Source organism: Staurois parvus, unplaced genomic scaffold (genome assembly GCF_062004578.1).
Source record: "Staurois parvus isolate SC_StPar_1 unplaced genomic scaffold, SC_StPar_1.0 ptg000323l, whole genome shotgun sequence".
In the NCBI taxonomy this organism is placed as follows: Eukaryota; Metazoa; Chordata; class Amphibia; order Anura; family Ranidae; genus Staurois; species Staurois parvus.
Window position 1 is genome coordinate 421,104 of NW_028318119.1, and position 24,860 is coordinate 445,963.

Genomic DNA, 24,860 nt, shown 5'->3' on the forward strand with positions numbered 1-24,860 from the left:
GCTTTACATGAAAGAGCCCTCTGTGACGGCAATTTGTAGTAGTTTAGCCCCAAAATCTATTTTTTCCAAAAACACTGCAACATTCCGTACATAAGAATACACCGACGCTGTCACCCGCTAAGATTTCAACGGAAATTTTGTCAATAACATGCAGAACATTTATTCCTAAACATAAAAGATTTGTGTTCAGGAAAAACACTAATTGAGCAATTACCGTAAAATTTCCGTAAAATTGCCATCAAGATTAGGCTTTAACTCGCGTTGGAGAGCCTGTAGCTCTTCGGAGAGAGCTAGGGCAGGCTGGGACTTGTAGTTCCTCAAAAGCTGCAATTTAGATCAGTCATTACGATGGGCAACCGGCAGCTATCCAGCTGTTGCCGAACTACAATTCTCAGCCGTCACCACCAAAGGCTGGATAGCCAGGATCCCGACGTCCTCCAATGCCACAAATTACAGATGGCCACTGCCAACAACCGCACAAGCCGCACGCAGCTCACCTTACACCTCGAAGATCCTTGCGCCTCCACCGCCGTCCGGCCAGGTGCCACCACCGTCCTCCCTGTGCAAAATCCAACGCTTATCTGGGCAGGCGGAAAAAAAATAAAAGAAAACAAACAGCCAATCTAATCTCTCCCCCTCCTTCCTTTTCCCATCTCACCTTGGCGGAGGGGTGAAGAGGGCAGGCAGCAAGTGCCAACAGGCAGACAAAAATGAAAAAAAAAAAAAAAAAAAGAAGAAGAAGCAAAGTGTCCAAAAGTTGCCGCTGACAGGCCAAAAAAGTTCACAAAGTTCCAAAAAAGTTTACAAAGTTCCAAAAACGTATCAGCGGTGTCACGCAAGCCAGTGAGAGCCGTATTCCTGTGTGTGAGCCGTGTGGGGCGGACTATGGAAAAGCTTGCAAGCCTGAAACACACTGGAAGGCGAGGAGGAGGGGGGAATCTTATTACTCCTTATCCATTCGCCTCAATTTTTTTTTTTTCTTTTTTTTCCCTCTTAAGCGCGGCGCACTCCAAGCAAAACACATACACACCCAACAACAACTCCCGGCTGCTTGACTGATTTGTGCAGCCTTAAAGGGCATGGAATCCAAGAGTAGGGAAAAAACATTACAACACTCATGCTGGAGAGCAGGAGCAGCAGCAGCAGAAGGATAGCCGAATGGAGGAGGGGGGGGGGAGCTGCGGTCCTGGATCTGGCCAGGTGGGAGGGAGCACAGCTGGGAGAGGTGGAGGGAGAGGAGGGTTCTCCACTTCTGCACATGTTTAAAAATCAAACTGTACATGCAGATGGTTTCCTGTGCTTTAACCCCTGCCGTGCCTGCAAGAAGGCAGCGTGCAGCCAACATTTTGGGCCAGATGCCCGCTATTAACGCGCGATAACACCAGCGTGGTTTTTTTGTTTTGTTTTTTTTATATGTATATGCATTTGTAAAACCAGCATTTAAAGGAAAAAAAATATTTTTTTTCCTTTTGCCACCTTCACTTAACCGAACCCACCCTCCCCCACCATAGACGTATACTTACCCCCAGGGGCGGACTGACCATTTGGAAACTGCCCGGGGTCAGTAGGGGGCCCCATGAGATGCCCCTGGTACCTTTTTCATAGGCTTTTTTGAGTTTGGCCAAGGACACAGGGGCCCCATGATCCCCTACTGCCCGGGGGCCCCATGAGTTGTCAGTCCGCCCCTGATTATCTCTATCTAATGGCCATGGTTTTGCTGTTATTATTTATGTATTTATTTCAGGTACTTATATATCGCCGTCAATTTACGCAGCACTTTATATATATATTGTACATTCACATCAGTCCCTAACCCTCAAGGGGCGTACAATCTAAGGTCCCTAACCCTCAAGGGGCGTACAATCTAAGGTCCCTAACCCTCAAGGGGCGTACAATCTAAGGTCTCTAACCCTCAAGGGGCGTACAATCTAAGGTCCCTAACCCTCAAGGGGTGTACAATCCAAGGTCCCTAACCCTCAAGGGGTGTACAATCTAAGGTCCCTAACCCTCAAGGAGCGTACAATCTAAGGTCCCTAACCCTCAAGGGGTGTACAATCTAAGGTCCCTAACCCTCAAGGGGCATACAATCTAAGGTCCCTAACCCTCAAGGGGTGTACAATCTAAGGTCCCTAACTCTCAAGGGGTGTACAATCCAAGGTCCCTAACCCTCAAGGAGCGTACAATCCAAGGTCCCTAACCCTCAAGGGGTGTACAATCTAAGGTCCCTAACCCTCAAGGGGCGTACAATCTAAGGTCCCTAACTCACATTCATACATACACATACTAGGGACAATTTAGACAGGAGGCAATTCACCTACCAGCATGTCTTTGGAGTGTGGGAGGAAACCGGAGTACACGGAGGTTTGTCCAATGGTGCAAGTCATCGCTGTCCTGGTTGCGTCAGTGCATTACAGCCCCATAGACTTTTATGGGACTCTCCCGAGACCGGAGACGATCAGAGGATCCCATCGAAGTCTATGGGGCTGTACCGGGCACGCAGCCAGCAGATGGTGGTAAGTACCGTATGCAGGCATACTGCTCTCCGTTCAGTCTACTGAAAGTGCACTGATCCTTGCGTCTAAACCCGCTACTTCTCCGTTCTGCGTTCGGATCGCTTTACAGCAGCCATTGACAGGCAGTGAGGAGGTGACACCGCGCCTCCTCACCACCCATTTTTCTGGGACAAACGCACTGCAACCATGTGCATTGCTCGCAGCTGTGGTGCATTTGTGGTGCGCTCCCCCATGCACTTGAATAGATTGCGTTTAGCAGGCTTTCCACCTACTAATATTACATGGTTTTTGCGGCTGTCATGCGATTACATGGTTTTTGCTGCTGGCATGCGATTACATAGTTTTTGCTGCATGCATGCGATTACATAGTTTTTGCTGCTGGCATGCGATTACGTAGTTTTTGCTGCTGGCATGCGATTACATGGTTCTTGCTGCTGGCATGCGATTACATGGTTTTTGCTGTTGGCATGCGATTACATAGTTTTTGCTGCTGGCATGCGATTTCATGGTTTTTGCTGTTGGCATGCGATTTCATGGTTTTTGCTGTTGGCATGCGATTACATAGTTTTTGCTGCTGGCATGCGATTACATGGTTCTTGCTGCTGGCATGCGATTTCATGGTTTTTGCTGTTGGCATGCGATTACATAGTTTTTGCTGCTGGCATGCGATTACATGGTTCTTGCTGCTGGCATGCGATTTCATGGTTTTTGCTGTTGGCATGCGATTACATAGTTTTTGCTGCTGGCATGCGATTACATAGTTTTTGCTGCTGGCATGCGATTACATGGTTTTTGCTGCTGGCATGCGATTACATAGTTTTTGCTGCTAGCATGCGATTACATGGTTTTTGCTGCTGGCATGCGATTACATGGTTTTTGCTGCTGGCATGCGATTACATGGTTTTTGCTGCTGGCATGCGATTAGTTTTTCTGCTGGCGTGCGATTACATAGTTTTGCTGCTGGCATCCGATTACATAGTTTTTGCTGCTTGCATGCGATTACATAGTTTTTGCTGCTGGCATGCGATTAGTTTTTCTGCTGGCGTGCGATTACATAGTTTTGCTGCTGGCATCCGATTACATAGTTTTTGCTGCTTGCATGCGATTACATAGTTTTTGCTGCTGGCATGCGATTACATAGTTTTTGCTGCTGGCATGCGATTACATAGTTTTTGCTGCTAGCATGCGATTACATGGTTTTTGCTGCTGGCATGCGATTACATGGTTTTTGCTGCTGGCATGCGATTACATGGTTTTTGCTGCTGGCATGCGATTAGTTTTTCTGCTGGCGTGCGATTACATAGTTTTGCTGCTGGCATCCGATTACATAGTTTTTGCTGCTTGCATGCGATTACATAGTTTTTGCTGCTGGCATGCGATTAGTTTTTCTGCTGGCGTGCGATTACATAGTTTTGCTGCTGGCATCCGATTACATAGTTTTTGCTGCTTGCATGCGATTACATAGTTTTTGCTGCTGGCATGCGATTACATAGTTTTTGCTGCTGGCATGCGATTACCTAGTTTTTGCTGCTGGCATGCGATTACATAGTGTTTGCTGCTGGCATGCGATTACATGGTTCTTGCTGCTGGCATGCGATTACATGGTTTTTGCTGTTGGCATGCGATTACATGGTTTTTGCTGTTGGCATGCAAAAACAAGTGAACACCCCCCCCCCCCCCCCCCGCGCTCGTTGCCATTAACGCTTAAAGAGGCAGTTGAGGGGTGCGAAAAGCATGACTTAACCATGCGTTTTTAATGCCCCTCACCCTCAACCACCCAACGGGCTACTTTTTTGCCCAACTCCCCCATTGAAGTGTCCATCGGTTCTTAAGGGGAAAAAGGAACATCAATGGGTCCAAAGTATGAGCTTTTTTTTTTTCCGCGCATCAGCACAATGCACCTGATGGTAGGAAGGCTCATTAAAGCGGACTTCTGCTGAAAATGAAAATGCTGCCCCCACCACTAACACTTTTAAAGTTTTTTTTATTTTTTGACAGGCACCTGCTCCCGCCATTCTCGCCTATGAGAGAATGACATCACCCCCCCCCCCCCCCCCCATGCCTTCTGGGACACATTACACATCCCAGGAGGCTGCAGGAGGATGCAGTGGGCAGCCAGATAGGAATCCTCAGGAAGTCACAATTAACTCCCAAATCCAAGATGGCGGCACCAGAAGCCGCAGCCGCAAGAAGAATTAATTGCGGGAAAACAATGCTGGACTCCAGGGACTTGTACGTACCAGATTTACGTATTTGTAGCTGCTGAATTTTAAAAAAAGGGTGCAGTTGCAGACACAGCCCTAACTGACATGATATGTAGGTATGAACACCCTTTTACAAGATAAAAAAACAAAACCAGCTTTTGCTGCAATATTCACCTCCAATCCAGAGATATCCCCCGCAGTACTTTTTTCTGCCACTAGAGCTATCTCATTCTAATGACCATCATCATTTAACCCTCTTCTGAGCACAAGTTATCCTCCAGCCTATGATTGGACAAGCAGCACAGTGTTAAGTGCATCTCTATCACTCTGCTCTCTCCTCCTATCAGCATGCTTCTTGTCAGCACAAGAACTGATTGGAAGCTTGGGCTGCTTCTTCCGCTCACACTCCAGCTCTGCTGTACAGGGACTGCAAGAGGCTGATAGCAGGTCACATTCAGGTACTTACGCTTCTTGTATTTAAAATACATTTAATGATGCATTCATGATTACAGAGCTGCATTAGCCACTTCCCATCCATATGACGTACCGGCACACCGCTGGTTGGGAAGGAGCGATATCTTGGTCATTGCTGCACCGATGACGAGATATCATTTTTCTAGAGCCGGCGATTCCCTACACAGTCAGCCCGGGTTCACACCGCCGCCATTTCAGGTGCGATTTGGCAATTGAAATGGTACTTGAAATCGGATCTAATGAATGTGCGTCTTAATATACGCGATTTGCTGGGGCGCGATTTCAAAAGTAGTTCTTGTATGACTTTTTCTGCAATTTGTTGCGATTTCACATATAGACTACACTAGAAATCGCACTGCAAAACGCAATGGGAAACGCAAAAAAAAATCTGTAAAAAAATGCAGTGAAATTGAATACAAAACGCATGATTTTAAATCGTGTCCAGTGTGAACCAAGCCTAAAAGTGATCCTAGCGGCTATAGAGCTGCTGGATTACTTTTACAAGCGATGGAAGGGATCTTGTTCCCCCCGTCCTGCCACTACCTTTCCCGGGCTCTCCTGAGCTAACGAGGAGCCCAGTAAGGATGCGACTGGCGGGATCCAGTTCCTGGGAGACAGCGAGAAGAACTGACAGTGTTTCTCCCACTGTGTGATGTTAGAAACCGGAAGAGATGAGGATTTATGCAGGCCATACATGGCTCGAATTCCGAATGATTTTTCGTACGAAAATCGGAAACGTCGTTCGCTCGGTAATCCGATGGCGCCATCAATGATTTTGAAAATCGGACGACCGAGTCATAAAGTTCACCCCATATAACAGGCGAAACTTCTGTTCTTCCCAGGTCACGGCTCATGCGCAGATTCTTTTCGGAAAAACAATCGTACGATTTGACCATCATTGAGTTGAAAAGCGGTCGTTTTTCATGAATTTTCCAACATGCCCGATCACCAAAAAAGGGAGGAACCATGAAAATCGGCCGGTGCCATTGACCCACTAACAGAGCGAAAATCGGCCGATTATTCCTAGGTCCGATTTTCGGACAAAAAAAAATCGGTCGAATTTCAACCCATTTATGGCCGGCCTTAGTCTCTTCCTGTTTTGGTCGCATTACTGGCTTGTGAAAGCATCTGATCCCAATGTTCTCGATTGGATCAGATGCTTTGGAGACCGGAGGAAAGATCTGGGGTCTAAACAGACCCCAGATCTCTCAATAAGGAGGATCTGTCACCAATGGCAGCACAGTGGCTAAATGGTTAGCACTTCCGCCCCGCAGTACTCGGGTCACTGGTTCAAATCCCAACTGCGGCACCACCTGCCTGGAGTTTGCATTTTCTCTCTGTGCCTGTGTGGGTTTCCTCCGGGTACTCCGGTTTCCTCCCACACTCCAAAGACATGCTGGTAGGTGAATTGGCTCCTGTCTAAATTGTCCCTAGTATATGTATGTATGAATGTGAGTTAGGGACCTTAGATTGTACGCCCCTTGAGGGTTAGGGACCTTAGATTGTACACCCCTTGAGGGTTAGGAACCTTAGATTGTACACCCCTTGAGGGTTAGGGACCTTAGATTGTACACCCCTTGAGGGTTAGGGACCTTAGATTGTACGCCCCTTGAGGGTTAGGGACCTTAGATTGTACACCCCTTGAGGGTTAGGGACCTTAGATTGTACGCCCCTTGAGGGTTAGGGACTGATGTGAATGTACAATATATATGTAAAGTGCTGTGTAAACTGACGGCGATATATAAGTACCTGAAATAAAAATAAATGGTGTCCCGAGGGGGGTGCGGTCCGCACTGGGTGACACCGACCGCATGGGGTGACACAGGACCTGCTCCACACAGAGGCAAGTTGTAAAGCAAGCCGACGATCCCCATAGGATGGATCTGATCCATCCTGCGGGGATCTTCAGCTTTCTTTACAACTTACCTTTTCTTGGAGTGGGTCCGGTGTCACCCCGTATAGGTTGCATACCGGCAATCCTAGCAATCCGATCCATTATGCTCAATCTGCAGATCCCATCCATTCTGTGGGGATAGTCGGATGGGGTGTCACCAAGTGTTACAGCACCGGGTGACACCTACCCTAGGGACGCCTCTGCCTGTCACGGGCTATGCTATCACAAGGGGGTGTTGCTCATCCCTTGTGATAGCAATAAAGTTGATCTAAAAATAAATAAATAATAACATTTAAAAAAAAAAACATTTAAAAGCATCCTCTCCCACCACGCAAATGTTAAAGTGTGTGTTGGTTTCCCGTGCTTATGTAAACGGCGGTCGCACCACACATGTGAAGTATTGCCGCAAATATCAGAGCAAGAGCAATGATTCTAGCACCAGACCTATTTTACCCCTAAACTTGTATCTTGTAAAGGAGTCTCTAAATATCACCCAAACCATCCTCTCCGCTCCTCGCAAGACCTCCTACTGTCTAGCTCCCTTGTCTCCTCTTCCCATGCTTGTCTCCAGGACTTCTCCAGAGCTTCCCCCATCCTCTGGAACTCTCTACCCCAATTTATCAGACTATCACCTACTCTGCTCACTACTCTGCTCAAGAGAAAACCTCTCTCTTCAGGGAAGCCTATCCTGCCCTCAGCTAATAATGGAATCTTCTACTCTTCCAACCAGTCCATCCCCCACAGTTACTACCTTTTGTACCACTAGCCCCTCCCTCTTAGATTGTAAGCTCCCAGGATCAGGGCCCTCCTAACCCTCTTGTATTGAACTGTATTGTTGCTGTATTGTCTCCCGTTATATTGTAAAGCGCTGAGCAAACTGTTGGCGCTATATAAATCCTGTATAATAATAATAATATAAATCCTGTATAATAATAATAATATATAAATCCTGTATAATAATAATATATAAATCCTGTATAATAATAATATAAATCCTGTATAATAATAATAATAATATATAAATCCTGTATAATAATAATATATAAATCCTGTATAATAATAATATAAATCCTGTATATTTATAATAATAATATAAATCCTGTATAATAATAATATATAAATCCTGTATAATAATAATATAAATCTTGTATAATAATAATAATAATATATAAATCCTGTATAATAATAATAATAATAATAATAATAATATAAATCCTGTATAATAATAATATAAATCCTGTATAATAATAATAATAATATAAATCCTGTATAATAATAATATATAAATCCTGTATAATAATAATAATATAAATCCTGTATAATAATAATATATAAATCCTGTATAATAATAATAATATAAATCCTGTATAATAATAATATATAAATCCTGTATAATAATAATAATATAAATCCTGTATAATAATAATAATATAAATCCTGTATAATAATAATATATAAATCCTGTATAATAATAATAATATAAATCCTGTATAATAATAATAATAATAATCTATGGAGATTGTTTTTTAGGTACCCTTTGTTCCATGAGAATACGCAGTTTTAAAGTGTAACATGTTAGGTATCTATTTACTCGCCGTAACATTGTCTTTGAGTTTTTTTACCAAACAATTCGGTATGACATTGCGTTTTTGTGCATTAAAATTCATTAAAGTGCATTTTTTCCAAACAAATTGCGTTTGAAAAACAGCTGCGCAAATACTGTGTGACGAAAAATTACAACACCCACCATTTTATTCTCTAGGGCCTCTGCTTAAAAAATATACAATGTTTGGGGGTTCTAAGTAATTTTCTGGCAATAAAATACTGAATTTTAAAAGGAAACAAAAAGGATCAGAATGAGCCTGGTCTGCAAGGGGTTAAATAGCTTCTTCTGCAGAACAATGGGCTGACAGCGGAGGTATGTACATGTCAGATGTATCACTTTCTGGGCAGACATGGATACTTTTACATACATTCTTGTGAATACTGTTGGAAGCCGTTTCCCATGGAGGTAGGTACTGATTTCGTTGCCCTTTAACAGAGAATGACGGCGATCTAGACGTTCTAGATCCCCACCGTTCCGCGCTCCTCTGAAGAAAGGGCAGGAGGTGTTTCACCTGGAGAGAGATGGTCGGCAGCCAGGAATTGCGCGTTCCTCTGCCTCCTATGCCTGGAATGTTCTTTTCCACATATCAGTGCCAATTATCCCGTCTTCATCATCTATCATCTACTGAGCCGGGTAAGGAGCCAACCGATGTGCAAGATGAGACTACACAAGACTTCTACTATGGATGGGGCCACACATTGTGGATGGATCGTCTTCATGTGATCTTCCGTTTACTTCATTATGGTGTACAGATGTAGAGTTGCGCTCAAAAGTTTGCACTCCCCGGCAGAAATTGTGAAATTTTGGCATTGATATTGAAAATATGACTGATCAAGCCAAAAAATGCTCTTTTATTGAAGGATGATGATCATATGAAGCCATTTATTCATCACATCGTTGTTTGGCTCCTTTTTAAATCATAACAGAAATCACCCAAATGGCCCGGATCAAAAGTCTCCGCCCCCGGATCAGAAGTCTCCGCCCCCTGGAATGTTCGGCCTTGGTACAGGCACACGAGGTAAAATGCCAATTAGAGGCTAATGTCCCACATCTGTGTTTTTTTAAATTGCAATTAGTGTCAGTGTATAAATAGTCAATGAGTTTGTTAGCTCTCACATGGAAGCACTGACTAGGCTAGATACTGAGCCAAGGGGGTCAGAAAAGAACTGTCAAAAGTCCTGCGTAACAAGGTAATGGAACTTTATAAAGATGGAAAAGGACATATAAAGATGTCCAAAGCCTTGAATATGCCATTCAGTACTGTTAGATCACCTATTAACCTCCCTGGCGGTCTGATGATGTCAGTATTTCTGTGCTGAAAGCGGTACCATTATTTTGCATGGAAATATGTAGTTTTTTTATTGTAGGCCTGTAATTTTTAGGAATAACTCACTGAAATCTGTCCGAACAAGAGTCTATTAAACATCCCGGATATGATAAAATTTGAAACACGAAATCATAAATTATAATTTAATAAATAATCATAAAAAATAATAATATAATAATAATACATTTAATTCAATAATATAATCAAACCAAAAACACTGAAATGTGAAATAGAGCGCCAAGTTCGCACATCGCTGAGCAAAGTCGCAGAATCGTTTTCAGTGTCTGATGAGGAATTTCCCCCACAAATCATTATCACTCAATTCTGCAAGTGGTTCTGATTTACTATCGCTGTTCTCTAGCCGGTCTAAAACCGCTTTTGACCTAAAGGGACGCTTTTTGGACGCCATGGACGTTTCTCAGTTTCCAGGGAGAAAGAACAGTAAAAATGCAGGCAGGGCGCCGGACAAAGCACTCGGGACAAAATGTATGTGAAATGGGTTGAAACAGCAATGTTTTACTATGTAAAAATTTTTTTTTAAAAAATGACATTTTTTTAAATTTTCAAATTTCCCGCCGCCGGCGCCCGTACGTCCCGACGTCACAGGGACCAGAACACGGAAGCCGGCTGGCATCCACCGGAGGAGATGGCCGGGGACGCTGCAGGGGACACATCGTGGGAGCGCAGGACAAGGTAAGTGCTGCAGGGACTCCCTGAGCAGCGCCGCATGGTAAGCCCGAGTGTAGCTCAGGGTTACCGCTTTTGGTACTGAAACTTTACCCCGAACTACACTCGGGAATACCGCCAGAGAGGTTAAGAAGTGGAAAGTTCAGGGATCTCTTGATACCAAGCCAAGGTCAGGGAGACCAAGAAAGATTGCAGCCACGACTGCCAGAAGAATTGTTCGGGATACAAAGGGAAACCCCGCAGGTAACCACAAGAAATATACAGGCTGCTCTGGAAAAAAACAGTGTGGTTGTTTTGAAGGATCACAATATGATGACACTTCAACAAAAATGAGCTGCATGGTGGAGGTGCCAGAAAGAAGCCTTTACTGCATCAATGACACAAGAAGGCCCGGTTAAGCATGTCAAGGTGTTGTCAAGCATATTGTAACCGGGCTTTTTTATGTAAACTTTTGAGCACAACTGTACTTTATTGTATATAGTAAGTATGATCGATAACCTCCAGCACCACATCCCGATTAAGACAAAGTACAAAAAAGGATTGGATAGATGGAACTCTAAGTCTCGGTTCACACTACTACGACCTGAAAGTCGCGCGATGTACAGTGCGACTTTGCCAGGCGACTTGAGTACTACTCCGAAGCAACTTTCAGGAAATGCCTGGGTAATCTTCCTGTAATGTCGGGTCCAAATCACATCATTATAGTTGAGGATCCGACTTGGAGGGGCCTTCCATTAAAGTCTATGGGCACAAGTCAGATAGAAGTCGCCTTGAAGTAGTACAGGAACCTTTTATAAAGTCCGAGCGACTTCAGTAGTGCTAATTAGGACGGCAACAAGTATTCAAGTGTTGCTAAACCCCGGACCCTGCATTCACTATATCTGATCTCCCCGGACCCTGCATTCACTATATCTGGTCTCCCCGGACCCTACATTCACTATATCCGGTCTCCCCAGACCCTACATTCACTATATCCGGTCTCCCCGGACCCTGCATTCACTATATCCGCTCTCCCCGGGCCCTGCATTCACTATATCCGCTCTCCCCGGGCCCTGCATTCACTATATCTGGTGTCCCCGGACCCCGCATTCACTATATCCGCTCTCCCCGAACCCCGCATTCACTATATCTGGTGTCACCAGACCCTGCATTCAATATATCCGCTCTCCCCATACCCCGCATTTACTATATCCGCTCTTTCCGGACCCCGCATTCACTATATCTGGTCTCCCCGGACCCTGCATTCACTATATCCGGTCTCCCCGGATCCTGCATTCACTATATCCGCTCTCCCCGGACCCTGCATTCACTATATCCGCTCTCCCCGGACCCCGCATTCACTATATCCGCTCTCCCCGGACCCCGCATTTACTATATCAGCTCTCCCCGGACCCCGCATTCACTATATCCGCTCTCCCCGGACCCTGCATTCACTATATCCGGTCTTCCCGGACCCTGGATTCACTATATCCGCTCTCCCCGGACCCTGCATTCACTATATCTGGTCTCCCCGGACCCTGCAATCACTATATCCGCTCTCCCCGGACCCCGCATTCACTATATCTGGTCTCCCCGGACCCCGCATTCACTATATCCGCTCTCCCCGGACCCTGCATTCACTATATCCGGTCTCCCCGGACCCTGCATTCACTATATCCGGTCTCCCCGGACCCTGCATTCACTATATCCGGTCTCCCCGGACCCTGCATTCACTATATCTGGTCTCCCACAGTACACAGAACATGGAAATGCAATTATTTTAGTAAATACAAACTGCTAAATACCTTTTCCCATCAGCAGTATATAGCAGTCTTGTGACTTCTATCAGTGTCCAGCAGAGCACTGGTTAAAGCTTGTAGGAGGCGTTTTCATTTTTCTCTAGGAGGATGCAGAACCCCTGACCTCATTCTGGACAGCGCAGATTGGCCCTGTGCTGATCACATGCATTCTCCCAAGAAAAAAAAAAAAACTCTCTAGCAACACAAACCAAACTGGGCATGTGCATATTGTCTTCATAAGATATGTCTTATAAGGAGATAAGAGGGGGACACTGGAAGAAGGGGAGGATCAGAGAAGACAGGATCAAACTCTGATGGGAATGCCTTGATGTAAGGGGGCACTCTGATGCACATCTGATTTATGGGGGAAGTCTGATGGTGGCACCCAATGTAATAAATTACTCTGGAGAGGGAACCTGATGTAAAGGGGAACACTAATGGGGACATTTATTTTTGAACCTCGACCAGGAGAAGATTTTAGTGACCGGAACAACCAGAAAAGGCCTGGCCTTCAAGTGGTTAGTATCACTTTAGGCTACAATGGCAGCAAATGGGGTGTTTGCTGTACATACCAAGGCTGAGATGCTTCGCTTGGCACCCGCGGCAAAAGCTATCCCAACGAAATGCAGTAGCTGGGTGGCAAGCCTACTGAACGCAACTCATTCCAGTAAGCAGGGAAGCGCTGCAAGCGCCCCACAACTGCAGGCAACGCTTTTATTAGGGAAAAATGTAGTTAAATCACGTCACCTCCTCACCGCATGTCAACTGCCTCTGAAAAGCGATCTGCATTAGTTGCACACCTAAACTCATAGTTGCGGTCAGCAGGAGGTATCAGCAAGGGGCCCATTCACACCAACACATTGCAGTATGACATGCTTTACTGCAATGCCGTGCCACAGTGCACCCCGTTGAAGGGTGTGGATTGCAGCGCAGTGCAACGAGCCAACCTTGCATTGCCAACCATGCTACAAGCACATCTTTGTAATCCGTTACAGCGTGCAACGCAGCATTGCGCAACACAACCCGCGTGCATTTAACACGCAGCAGCAAGCCAGGCAGGTGTGAATGGGCCCTGTTGTAAGGGGGCACTCGGATGGGAATGCCTGATGTAAGGGGGCACTCGGATGGGAATGCCTGATGTAAGGGGGCACTCGGATGGGAATGCCTGATGTAAGGGGGCACTCTGATGGGAATGCCTGATGTAAGGGGGCACTCTGATGGGAATGCCTGATGTAAGGGGGAACTCTGATGGAAATGCCTGATGTAAGGGGGCACTCTGATGGGAATGCCTGATGTAAGGGGGAACTCTGATGGGAATGCCTGATGTAAGGGGGCACTCTGATGGGAATGCCTGATGTAAGGGGGCACTCTGATGGGAATGCCTGATGTAAGGGGGCACTCTGATGGGAATGCCTGATGTAAGGGGGCACTCTGATGGAAATGCCTTGATGTAAGGGGGCACTCTGATGGGAATGTCTGATGTAGGGGGGCACTCTGATGGGAATACCTGATGTAAGGGGGAACTCTGATGGGAATGCCTGATGTAAGGGGCATTCTGATGGGAATGCCTGATGTAAGGGGGCACTCTGATGGAAATGCCTTGATGTAAGGGGGCACCCTGATGGAAATGCCTTGATGTAAGGGGGCACTCTGATGGGAATGTCTGATGTAAGGGGGCACTCTGATGGGAATACCTGATGTAAGGGGGAACTCTGATGGGAATGCCTGATGTAAGGGGCATTCTGATGGGAATGTCTGATGTAAGGGGGCACTCTGATGGGAATGCCTTGATGTAAGGGGGCACTCTGATGGGAATGCCTTGATGTAAGGGGGCACTCTGATGGGAATGCCTTGATGTAAGGGGGCACTCTGATGGGAATGCCTTGATGTAAGGGGGCACTCTGATGGGAATGCCTTGATGTAAGGGGGCACTCTGATGGAAATGCCTGATGTAAGGGGGCACTCTGATGGGAATGCATGATGTAAGGGGGCACTCTGATGGGAATGCCTTGATGTAAGGGGGCACTCTGATGGGAATGCCTGATGTAAGGGGGCACTCTGATGGGAATGTCTGATGTAAGGGGTCACTCTGATGGGAATGCCTGATGTAAGGGGGCACTCTGATGGAAATGCCTGATGTAAGGGGGCACTCTGATGGAAATGCCTGATGTAAGGGGGCACTCTGATGGAAAAGCCTGATGTAAGGGGGCGCTCTGATGGGAACACCTGATATAAGGGGGTACTCTGACAGTGGCAACTGATTTATGGGGGAAGCCTGATTGTGGGGACATTTATTTTTGGACCTCGGTCAGAAGATAGGCTCACACTTATGCAGTTTGCATTTGATCTGTTTCTGCAGTGCTTTTTGCGGTGCATTTTGGCACATGCATTTTTAAAATTTGTTTTTGATGCATTTTGCGCTTTTTTATCGTTTATTTTTGGCCAACTTGTTGCTGGGCAGATTCAAAACGCGTCAAAAAAACACGCAAGATGCAGCACTTTCTTTTTATATGCGGTTCCATTAAAGTCTATAGGACCAAAAACGCAAGCTGCTGCTAGAAAAGAAGTCCCTGACCCTTTTGAAAAAACTCGGGCGCAAAAAACGCATAGATGTGATCCATAGGAAACCATGATAAATGGCATGCACTGCGTTCCTGCAAAACGCAGTAAAAAATGCACAGGTGTGAACGCGCTTCGAGGGGACCCAGGAGATGGACACTCCCAGAAGTGTTTTCCGGCGGTCTTCAGAGAACCAGATCTCTGCAGCAATGGCACAGCCAGGAGGAGAGGCGGGCATCCAATCTCTTCTCCGCAGGTACGGGTTTCAGCAGGTGACAGGGTCTCTTTCATTTGATGACATTCACATTTATCTTTGAAAGAAAAAAATGCCAACAACTTCTGATGCCTTTCAGATGACCCGAGTTATGTGCACCAGACCTGAACGGTGTGCTGTCCCGGGGAGGGGTCGCGAATTCTGGCCGCCGTGTACACACAACAAGTCCCGAGTCACACATTCCCTCTCCGAAGACACCCCGGCTACCCCCTGCAGAGCACCTGTGTTCCTGCAGACACATTCCAGCCTGCAGGAGAGGAATCACAGTAATCTGGCTGGTATTCCACCCCCCAGGTAACATTCCTACCTTTCCCAATAACGGGGCTGAGGTTAGACATGGCTGCCCCCCCCCCCCCTTCCCACTACAGGATGAGCCATTTGTTGGCACTGCAGCGGCCCGGGGCAGGCGAGGACTTTCCTGTCTAACCCAGAATGTTATCTTCCAGCAATCCTAAAACTGTATTAAAAACAAAAACCTACTATATCTCCGTGTACCAATCCTCAGATGTGGCGGGTGCATTGGCTTTCTTTTTTTAGGCTTTTTTTCCTTTATTTTCACCTGGTGATCTGGTCAGCAAGTCTGTTGTTTTTCAAAAAAGAATAAGCTGTCTTCAAGGTGTGTCGGTCTACAGGGGTGGGACAAACCATTTAATGTGGACAGGGGTGTTTACAATGATCAGCTTTTATTTATTTATGGAAAGCTTTTATCGTAAAAAGGAACAAAAGTGTTTTCTGCAACTGATTATAAAGTGGAAGCCGGAGCTTGGATTCTGATTCTTATTGACAGGACATCTTTACACTGATAATCACTGATCTTCAGTGCCGTCCCATCCATGTCTACCAGTGCAGCATATCAGTGTTCATCATTACAGCCTTTCAGTGCAGCCTCATCAGTGCCCATCAGTACAGCCTCAGCAGTGCCAATCAAATGGCACCTCATCAGTGCCCATCAGTGCTGCCTCGTCAGTGCCCATTAATGGAACCTCATCAGTGCCCATCAGTGCTGCCTCATCAGTGGCCATCAGTGCTTCCTCATCAGTGCCCATGAGTGCAGCCTCATCAGTGGCACCTCATCAGTGCCCATCAATGGCACCTCATCAGTGCCCATCAGTGCTCATCAGTGCAGCCTCATCAGTGCCCATCAATAGCACCTCATCAGTGCCCATCAATGGCACCTCATCAGTGCTGCCTCATCAGTGCCCATCAATGGCACCTCATCAGTGCTCATCAGTGCTGCCTCATCAGTGCCCATCAATTGCACCTCATCAGTGCTGCCTCATCAGTGCCCATCAATGGCACCTCATCAGTGCCCATCAGTGCTGCCTTATCAGTGCCCATCAATGGAACCTCATCAGTGCCCATCAATGGCACCTCATCAGTGCCCATCAGTGCAGCCTCATCAGTGCCCATCAGTGCAACCTCATCAGTGCCGCCTCATCGGTGCCCATCAGTGCAGTGTCATCAGTGCCCATCAGTGGCACCTCATCAGTGCCCATCAGTGCAGCCTCGTCAGTGCCCATCAATGGCACTTCATCAGTGCACAAATTGCAACAGCACTGAAAGCTGATAATTGGCCTGGGCAGAAAGGGAGTGAAAGTGCCCGGTATTGTATTGAATTGATTAAAGCAGTATTAAGCCCAAAACCAAAAATGCCGTAAATTGCAGCTTATCAATCATTAGATGTGGTGGCTGCATTAGTTTTCCTTTTTCTTCCCCCCCTCTGTTTTCACCTGGTGATCTGCCCAGTAACACACCTCCTGTATTAGGGTCCCCTACTCTGAATAAAGGAGCACAGGGGACACCTTTGGATAGCAGCATTGCCTGGGGGGGGGGGGGGGGGAGTGTTAGATGGTTTAGCAGATTTAGATACACTAACAAACTGAAGCCAAACTCCAGATCACACATTATAATCATTTACAGCAAACCATGTTTTTTTCTTCTTTTGGGATAAAGGTTTTACATAAACACAAGCTGGCCATTGTAAGCACCCCTGTCAGTGGTATATGGTTTGTCTCATCTCTGTAACTGATACATTCTGCTCGACAGTTTGTTCTTTTAAAAAAAAAACAGACTGGCTTTATCACATGATGAAAACAGAAGTAAGAAAGCTTAAAAAAGAAAACTATTGCAGCCGTCACATGTAGGAATATAATCAATGTTTGCTTTTGAGTTTAATACCGCTTTAATATCACTTTCACCAAATAACTTATCAGAGGCGTCCCTAGGGTTGGTGTCACCCGGTACGGTAACACTTGGTGACACCCCCTCCGACGATCCCCGCAGGATGGTTCGGATCTGCGGATTGAGCATTATGGATCGGAGTCCGATACATTATGCTCCCCAAACCGCAGATCCGATCCATCCTGCGGGGATCATTGGCATGCAACCTATACGGGGTGACATCAGACCCGCTCCACAAAAAGGTATGTTGTAAAGAAAGCCGACGATCCCCGCAGATCCCCACCAATGATCCTCGGCTTGCTTTACAACTTACCTTTTTCGTGGAGTGGGTCCGGTGTCACCCTGTGCGGTCGGTGTCACCCGGTGCGGCGCGCACCCCCCGCACCTGCCTCAGGACGCCACTGTAATGTAATATTAGCTGCAACCCAGGAGTTGTGAATGAGATGCACTGAAAAACTTTTTGTCTATTTAAAAAATAAATCCAATCATTAAATACAAGCAGTGTAAGTAGTGCTGCACCGAAATGAAAATTCTGGACCGAAACTTAAACTGAAATTTCAGGATGCACTTAGCCGGAAACCGAAACCGAAATGAACAGTTTGGTTTTTTTTAATATATGATCGTATCATATTCCACTTTACAATTAATATCATGAATTTAAATGAAGATGAAAGTAACTTTTGTTGAAAGTAACGCACAAAAATTGGACAGAAAATAAAATGAAATATATCTAAAGTTAGAAAACTTAAAATAAATTGAAGTCAATAGGGGGTGTTTTTGCATTGAAGTCAATAGGAAGGTGATTTTGCATTGAAGTCAATGGGAACCGTTTTTACATCAAAGTCAATGGGACACAATTTTGCATTGGCGTCAAAAGGGGGCGTTTTGCATTGCAGTCAATGGGACGTGATTTTGCACTGAAGTCAATTGGATGTGGTTTTGCATTGAAGTCAATGAGACACGATTTTGCATTGAAGTCCATAAGACACGATTTTGCAAAGGTGGTGTTTTTGCACTGAAGTCAATAGAGCGCGATTTTGCATTGAACTCAATGGGACCCGTTTTTGCATTGAAGTCAATGGGATGCAATTTTGCACTGAAGTCAAAAGGGTTTTTTTTGCATTGAAGTCAATGGGAAGCAATTTTGCATTGAAGTCAATGAGACACGATTTTGCAAATAACTCAATGAGACACAATTTTGCAAAGAAGTCAAAAGGTGCTGTTTTTGCATTGAAATCAATAGAATGTGATTTTGCATTGAAGTCAATGGGATGTGATGTTGCATTGAAGTCAATAGAACGCATTTTTGCATTGAAGTCAATAGAACGCATTTTTGCATTGAAGTCATCGGGACGCATTTTTATAATATAATAATATATTATCATATAAATGGGGTGCAATTTTGCATTGAAGTCAAAAGGGTTTTTTTTGCACTGAAGTCAATGGGAAGCAATTTTGCATTGAAGTCAAAAGGGGTTTTTTGCACTGAAGTCAATAGGAAGCAATTTTGCATTGAAGTCAGTGGGATGTGATTTTGCATTGATGTCCATGGGACTCAATTTTGCATTGAAGTCATTTATCATTATCAGCACCTTTTTTCTGTACTGCTAGGGTGACAGTATGTAAAAAAAAAACATAAATAATAATACAAAAAAAAATAAAATAAAAATGTAATTTTTTTTTTTTTTTAAATTATAGTTTTGGGTTATAAACTAATTTGGGTTATTTTTTATTTTTTTTTTACTAAAAAGATAACTTAATACATTGTGGCCAAGATTTATGAAGAAAGATTATTTATTTGCAAAATGTTATAAGAAAAACTCTTTTTTTCAAAACTCATTTATATAGCAAAACAAATAAAAATCCCAGCGGTGAATAAATACCACCAAAATAAAGCTTTATCTGTCTAAAAAAAATGCTAAAAAATGTCATATGGGTACAGTGTTGCATGACCGCGCAATTGTCATTCAAAGTGTGACAGCGCTGAAAGCTGAAAATTGGCCTGGACAGGAAGGGGGTAAAAGTGTCCGGACAGGAAGGGGGTGAAAGTGTCCGGACTGGAAGGGGGTGAAAGTGTCCGGACTGGAAGGGGGTGAAAGTGTCCGGACTGGAAGGGAGTGAAAGTGTCCGGACTGGAAGGGAGTGAAAGTGTCCGGACTGGAAGGGGGGGAAAGTGTCCGGACTGGAAGGGGGGGAAAGTGTCCGGACTGGAAGGGGGGGAAAGTGTCCGGACTGGAAGGGGGTGAAAGTGTCAGGACTGGAAGGGGGGGAAAGTGTCCGGACTGGAAGGGGGTGAAAGTGTCCGGACTGGAAGGGGGGGAAAGCGTCCGGACTGGAAGGGGGGGAAAGCGTCCGGACTGGAAGGGGGTGAAAGTGTCTGGACTGGAAGGAGGGGAAAGTGTCCGGACTGGAAGGGGGGGAAAGTGTCCGGACTGGAAGGGGAGGAAAGTGTCCGGACTGGAAGGGGGGGAAAGTGTCCGGACTGGAAGTGGGTGAAAGTGTCCGGACTGGAAGTGAGTGAAAGTGTCCGGACTGGAAGGGGGGGGGAAGTGTCCGGACTGGAAGGGGGGGGGAAGTGTCTGGACTGGAAGGGGGGGGGAAGTGTCCGGACTGGAAGGGGGGGAAAGTGTCCGGAGTGGAAGGGGGGGGGAAGTGTCCGGACTGGAAGGGGGGGGGAAGTGTCCGGACTGAAAGGGGGGGAAAGTGTCCGGACTGGAAGGGGTTAATGGGCTAATCATATTTATCTCACTTCTGGTTGGACTTCTGCTTTAATGACTTATTCTCTAAAAAAAAAAAAAGAATGAATAGTAATAATCCTCATAATAGAAGAAGGAAGTATATTGAGGAGCCGCCTATTGTAAATGGAATCTCCGATTTTTACTTCATAGACTATAAAACGGCCCGTTATCAGACATTCCGTATCGCTGGTAAACACGCGACAGATAACAGGGGACAGCACTGCGAACGTCGAAAGTTTTTACCGTTCGTAAAAATGTCGCACAACCCGCCGGTCTTAGTGTCTGGTTTTACATTTATTTATTTCAGGTACTTATATAGCGCCATCAATTTACACAGCACTTTACATATATATTGTACATTCACATCAGTCCCCGCCCCCGAGGAGCGTACAATCTAAGGTCCCTAACTCACATTCATACATACACATACTAGGGACAATTTAGACAGGAGACAATTCACCTACCAGCATGTCTTTGGAGTGTGGGAGGAAACCGGAGTACCCGGAGGAAACCCACGCAGGCACAGGGAGAACATGCAAACTTCATGCAGGAGGCACCATGGTTGGGAATCAAACCCATGACCCATTGATTGCAGGGCGACATGCTAAACATTAAGCCACTGTGCCGCCCGTACACAAACCGGTATTATCCAAACTCCAGTCCCATCACAGAACATAGAAGGCACGGGTTCACACCTACGCAGGTGGCGTTTGAGCCGTTTCAGCAGAACGTTTTTTTGATTCGTTTTGTGTTTTTTTTTTTTTAAATGTTGCTAGGCAGATTTAAAACGCAAAACGCATCAAAAACGCAATACATGCTTTTCTGCAGCATTTCCATTGAAGTCTACAGAACCAAAAACGCAGCTTTTTGCACTTAAAATAGTCTCTGACCCTTTCCAAAAAATGCACCGGGTGAAAACGCGGAGATGTGAACCCGTCCCATAGGAAATCATGTTAAACGGACTGTACTGCGTCTCTGCAAAACGCTTAGGTGTGAACCTGGGGTAAGTCCTCATGCTCACTGAGCGTTTTTACAGCGGCTGTTTTTGGCATTTTTTTTCTACAGCCAGTAAACTCCCGTTTTTTTTTACGTGTTTTTTTTTTTCAGTTTTTTTTTTTTTCATTTTTCTTGTTGCTACGTAGATTTAAAACGCTAAACGCATAAAAAATGCACTACATGCTTTTCTGTAGCATTTCCACGGAAGTCTGCAGAACCAAAAACGCAACTTTTTTGCTCTTAAAAAAGTCCCCGACCCTTTCCAGAAAACGCAGCGGGTGAAAATGCAGAGATGTGAACTTTTACTCGATAGGAAATCATGTTAAATGGACTGTAATGCGTTTCTACAAAACATAAAGCGCTGTGGAAAACACTTAGGTGTGAACCTAGGGCAGGTCCTCATGCCCATTGGGTGTTTTTACAGAGGCTGTTTTTGGCAGGTTTTTTTCTACTCCCGTTTTGCATTTTTGCACTTGCATTTTTGACGCTTTTTGCGTTTTTTCTTCAGGTTTTATTAAATTTTTCTTGTTGCTAGGCAGATTTAAAACGCCAAATGCATTTTTGCACTTACATTTTTGACACGTCTTTTTCAGGTTTTTTCAAATTTTTCTTGTTGCTAGGCAGATTTAAAACGCCAAACGCATAAAAAATTAATCAAAAAACACGGTAAAAACGCAATACATACTTTTCTGCAACATGTCCATTGTAGTCTATAGAAACAAAAATGCAACTTTTTGCGTTCAAAAAAGTCCCCGACCCTTTCGCACAAAAACGCACCGGGCGAAAATGCAGAGATGTGAACTTGTCCCATAGAAAATCATGTTAAATGGACTGTACTGTATTTCTGCAAAATGCGGCAGAAAACATTTAGGTGAGAACCTGGGGTAAGTCCTGATGAAGGGGAATTCCTTGAACCCCGAAACCCCTCCCTTTCACAAGAATAATATATATATATGATAAAGTGGAACTATAGGCAAAACTTATTTTTTCCCATTTTTGACACAGTAAAGGGGGGGGGGCTATAACCCCTGTCAGGTTTTTTTTGTTTGGTTGGGGGTTTTTTTTTGCCATTTGTGTTCCACTGGGGAGATTTCCCTTCACTTCCTGCCCCATAGCCAAACAGGAAATGAGATTAAATTGCTCCAAAGTGAGGGAATCCTAGGGTGTCACCAGAGTGTCCCCAATGGAAGATTTCCCCTCTGTTCCTGTTTTGGGGACAACCCAAAATGTGGGATTTTCTGTCACTTTCAGTGATAACTGTGGACAAACAGAGAGAGGGAACCTCCCTAACGGGGACACAGACCAAGTCCGAACCGTATTGATATGATTGCTGTAGTTGCGGAAAATAGTGTGAGACTTGCCATGCGATTTGCAAGTTGCATGGCATGCAAATTGCATGCCAAGTCGCACCCAGTGTGATCGGGAACTAAGCCGTGGTTCTCACCGCCGTGATTTCAGGTGCAATTTGTGAATTAAAAATCACACCTGAAATCGGATCTAATGAATGTGAGTGTCTTAACATTCGCAATTTGCTGCACTGCGATTTCAAAAGTAGTTCTTGTATTACTTTTTCTGCAGTTTGTTGCGATTTCATATATAGACTACAATAGAAATCGCACTGCCAAACGCAATGAAAAACGCAAGAGATGATTGGGAAATCTTCAGAAAACGTGGTGAAATCGCAAACCAAACGCGCGATTTTAAATCGCATCCAAACCAAGCCTAAGTTATACTTATAGTGCCCGGTCATACCGGTGTAATTTCAGGTGCGATTTGGGAATTGAAATCGTACCTGAAATCAGATCTTATGAATGTGAGTGTCTTAACATACGTGATTTACCGCAGAGCGATTTCAAAAGTAGTTCTTGTATGACTTTTCCTGCAGTTTGTTGCGATTTCACATACAGACTACAATAGAAATCGCACTGCAAAACGCAATGGAAAATGCAAGAAATCATTGAGAAATTTTCAGAAAACGCGGTGAAATCATGAACAAAACGCGTGATTTTAAATCGCATCCAGTGTGAACCAAGCCTTAGTGTCTTAACATGTTCGATTTGCTGCAGCGTGACTTCTAAATTAGTTCTTGCGTGACTTTTTCTGCAGTTTCGTTGCGATTTCACATACATAGAATAGAATGGAAATCGCTCTGCAAATTGCAAAAACTCACTGAAAATCTTGACAAGTAGCAATAAAGTCTTCAGAAATCGAACTGAAATTGCACACAAATCGCACGATTTTAAATCGCAGCCCAGTGACCGTTGACGAATTGCTTTTTTTTTTTTTTTTTTGAGCGGAAATGCCTGGCTTTAGGGACCTGGCAGGGACTTTCGGCACATCTGCGCATGCGTGGGGTTTTCCATGGGCATGTGTGAAGATGGTGCGTTAATGGAGGTCCCGGATCTCAGGTTGTTTGCGCATGCGCCAGATTTTCAAGGTCGACCGCGTTGGTAGGGGCGGGGCCAGCATTACGGGGACTGAAGTTCCTCTGAGGTAGGCGGGGGGCCAGTGTTACGGGGACTGAAGTTCCTCTTTGAGGTAGGGGCAGGGCCAGCGTTACGGGGACTGAAGTTCCTCTTTGAGGCAGGGGCGGGGCCAGCGTTACGGGGACTGAAGTTCCTCTTTGAGGCAGGGGCGGTGCCAGCGTTACGGGGACTGAAGTTCCTCTTCGAGGTAGGGGTGGGGCCAGCGTTACGGGGACTGAAGTTCCTCTTCGAGGTAGGGGCGGGGCCAGCGTTACAGGGACTGAAGTTCCTCTTTGAGGTAGGGGCGGGGGCAGTGTTACGGGGACTGAAGTTCCTCTTCGAGGTAGGGGCGGGGCCAGCGTTACGGGGACTGAAGTTCCTCTTTGAGGTAGGGGCGGGGCCAGCGTTACAGGGACTGAAGTTCCTCTTTGAGGTAGGGGCGGGGCCAGGGGCGGACTGACCATTTGGAAACTAGGGCACTGCCCAAGGGCCCGGGGTCAGTAGGGGGCCCCATGAGATGCCCCTGGTACCTTTTTCATAGGCTTTTTGAGTTTGGGCAAAGACACAGGGGCCCCATGATCCAATATTGCCTGGGGGCCCCATGAGTTGTCAGTCCGCCCTGGGCGGGGCAAGCATTACAGGGACTGAAGTTCCTTTTTGAGGTAGGGGCGGGGCCAGCATTACAAGGACTGAAGTTCCTCTTTGAGGTAGGGGCGGGGCCAGCATTACAGGGACTGAAGCAGGGGCGGACTGACAACGCATAGGGCCCTCGGGCAATAGGGGATCATGGGGCCCCTGTGTCCTTGCCCAAACTCAAAAAAGCCTATGAAAAAGGTACCAGGGGCATCTCATGGGCCCCCTACTGACCCTGGGCCCTTGGGCAGTGCCCGAGTTTCCAAATGGTCAGTCCGCCCCTGGACTGAAGTTCCTCTTTGAGGTAGGGGCGGGGCCAGCATTACAGGGACTGAAGTTCCTCTTTGAGGTAGGGGTGGGGCCAGCATTACAGGGACTGAAGTTCCTCTTTGAGGTAGGGGCGGGGCCAGCATTACAGGGACTGAAGTTCCTCTTTGAGGTAGGGGCGGGGCCAGCATTACAGGGACTGAAGTTCCTCTTTGATAGCAAATAGCATTCAGGTGCTTCAACAGCAATTGTTTGCTGCTCAAT

The 24,860-nt window shown here is 45.7% G+C and overlaps 1 protein-coding gene across 4 annotated transcripts in view; it reads right to left on the reverse strand.

The window, feature by feature from the left end:
- The window catches only part of TNS1 (tensin 1), a 688,885-nt gene that overhangs the window by 416,379 nt on the left and 247,646 nt on the right, over positions 1 to 24,860 (reverse strand). The window contains exon 1 of one of the 4 annotated variants that reach the window (XM_089683825.1): positions 498 to 1,065. The exons of the other annotated variants lie outside the window; for them this stretch is intronic. The gene's annotated coding sequence lies outside the window, so the exon portion shown is untranslated. Of the gene's footprint in view, positions 1 to 497; positions 1,066 to 24,860 lie in introns of those variants that run through there. 4 annotated transcript variants of the gene reach the window in all.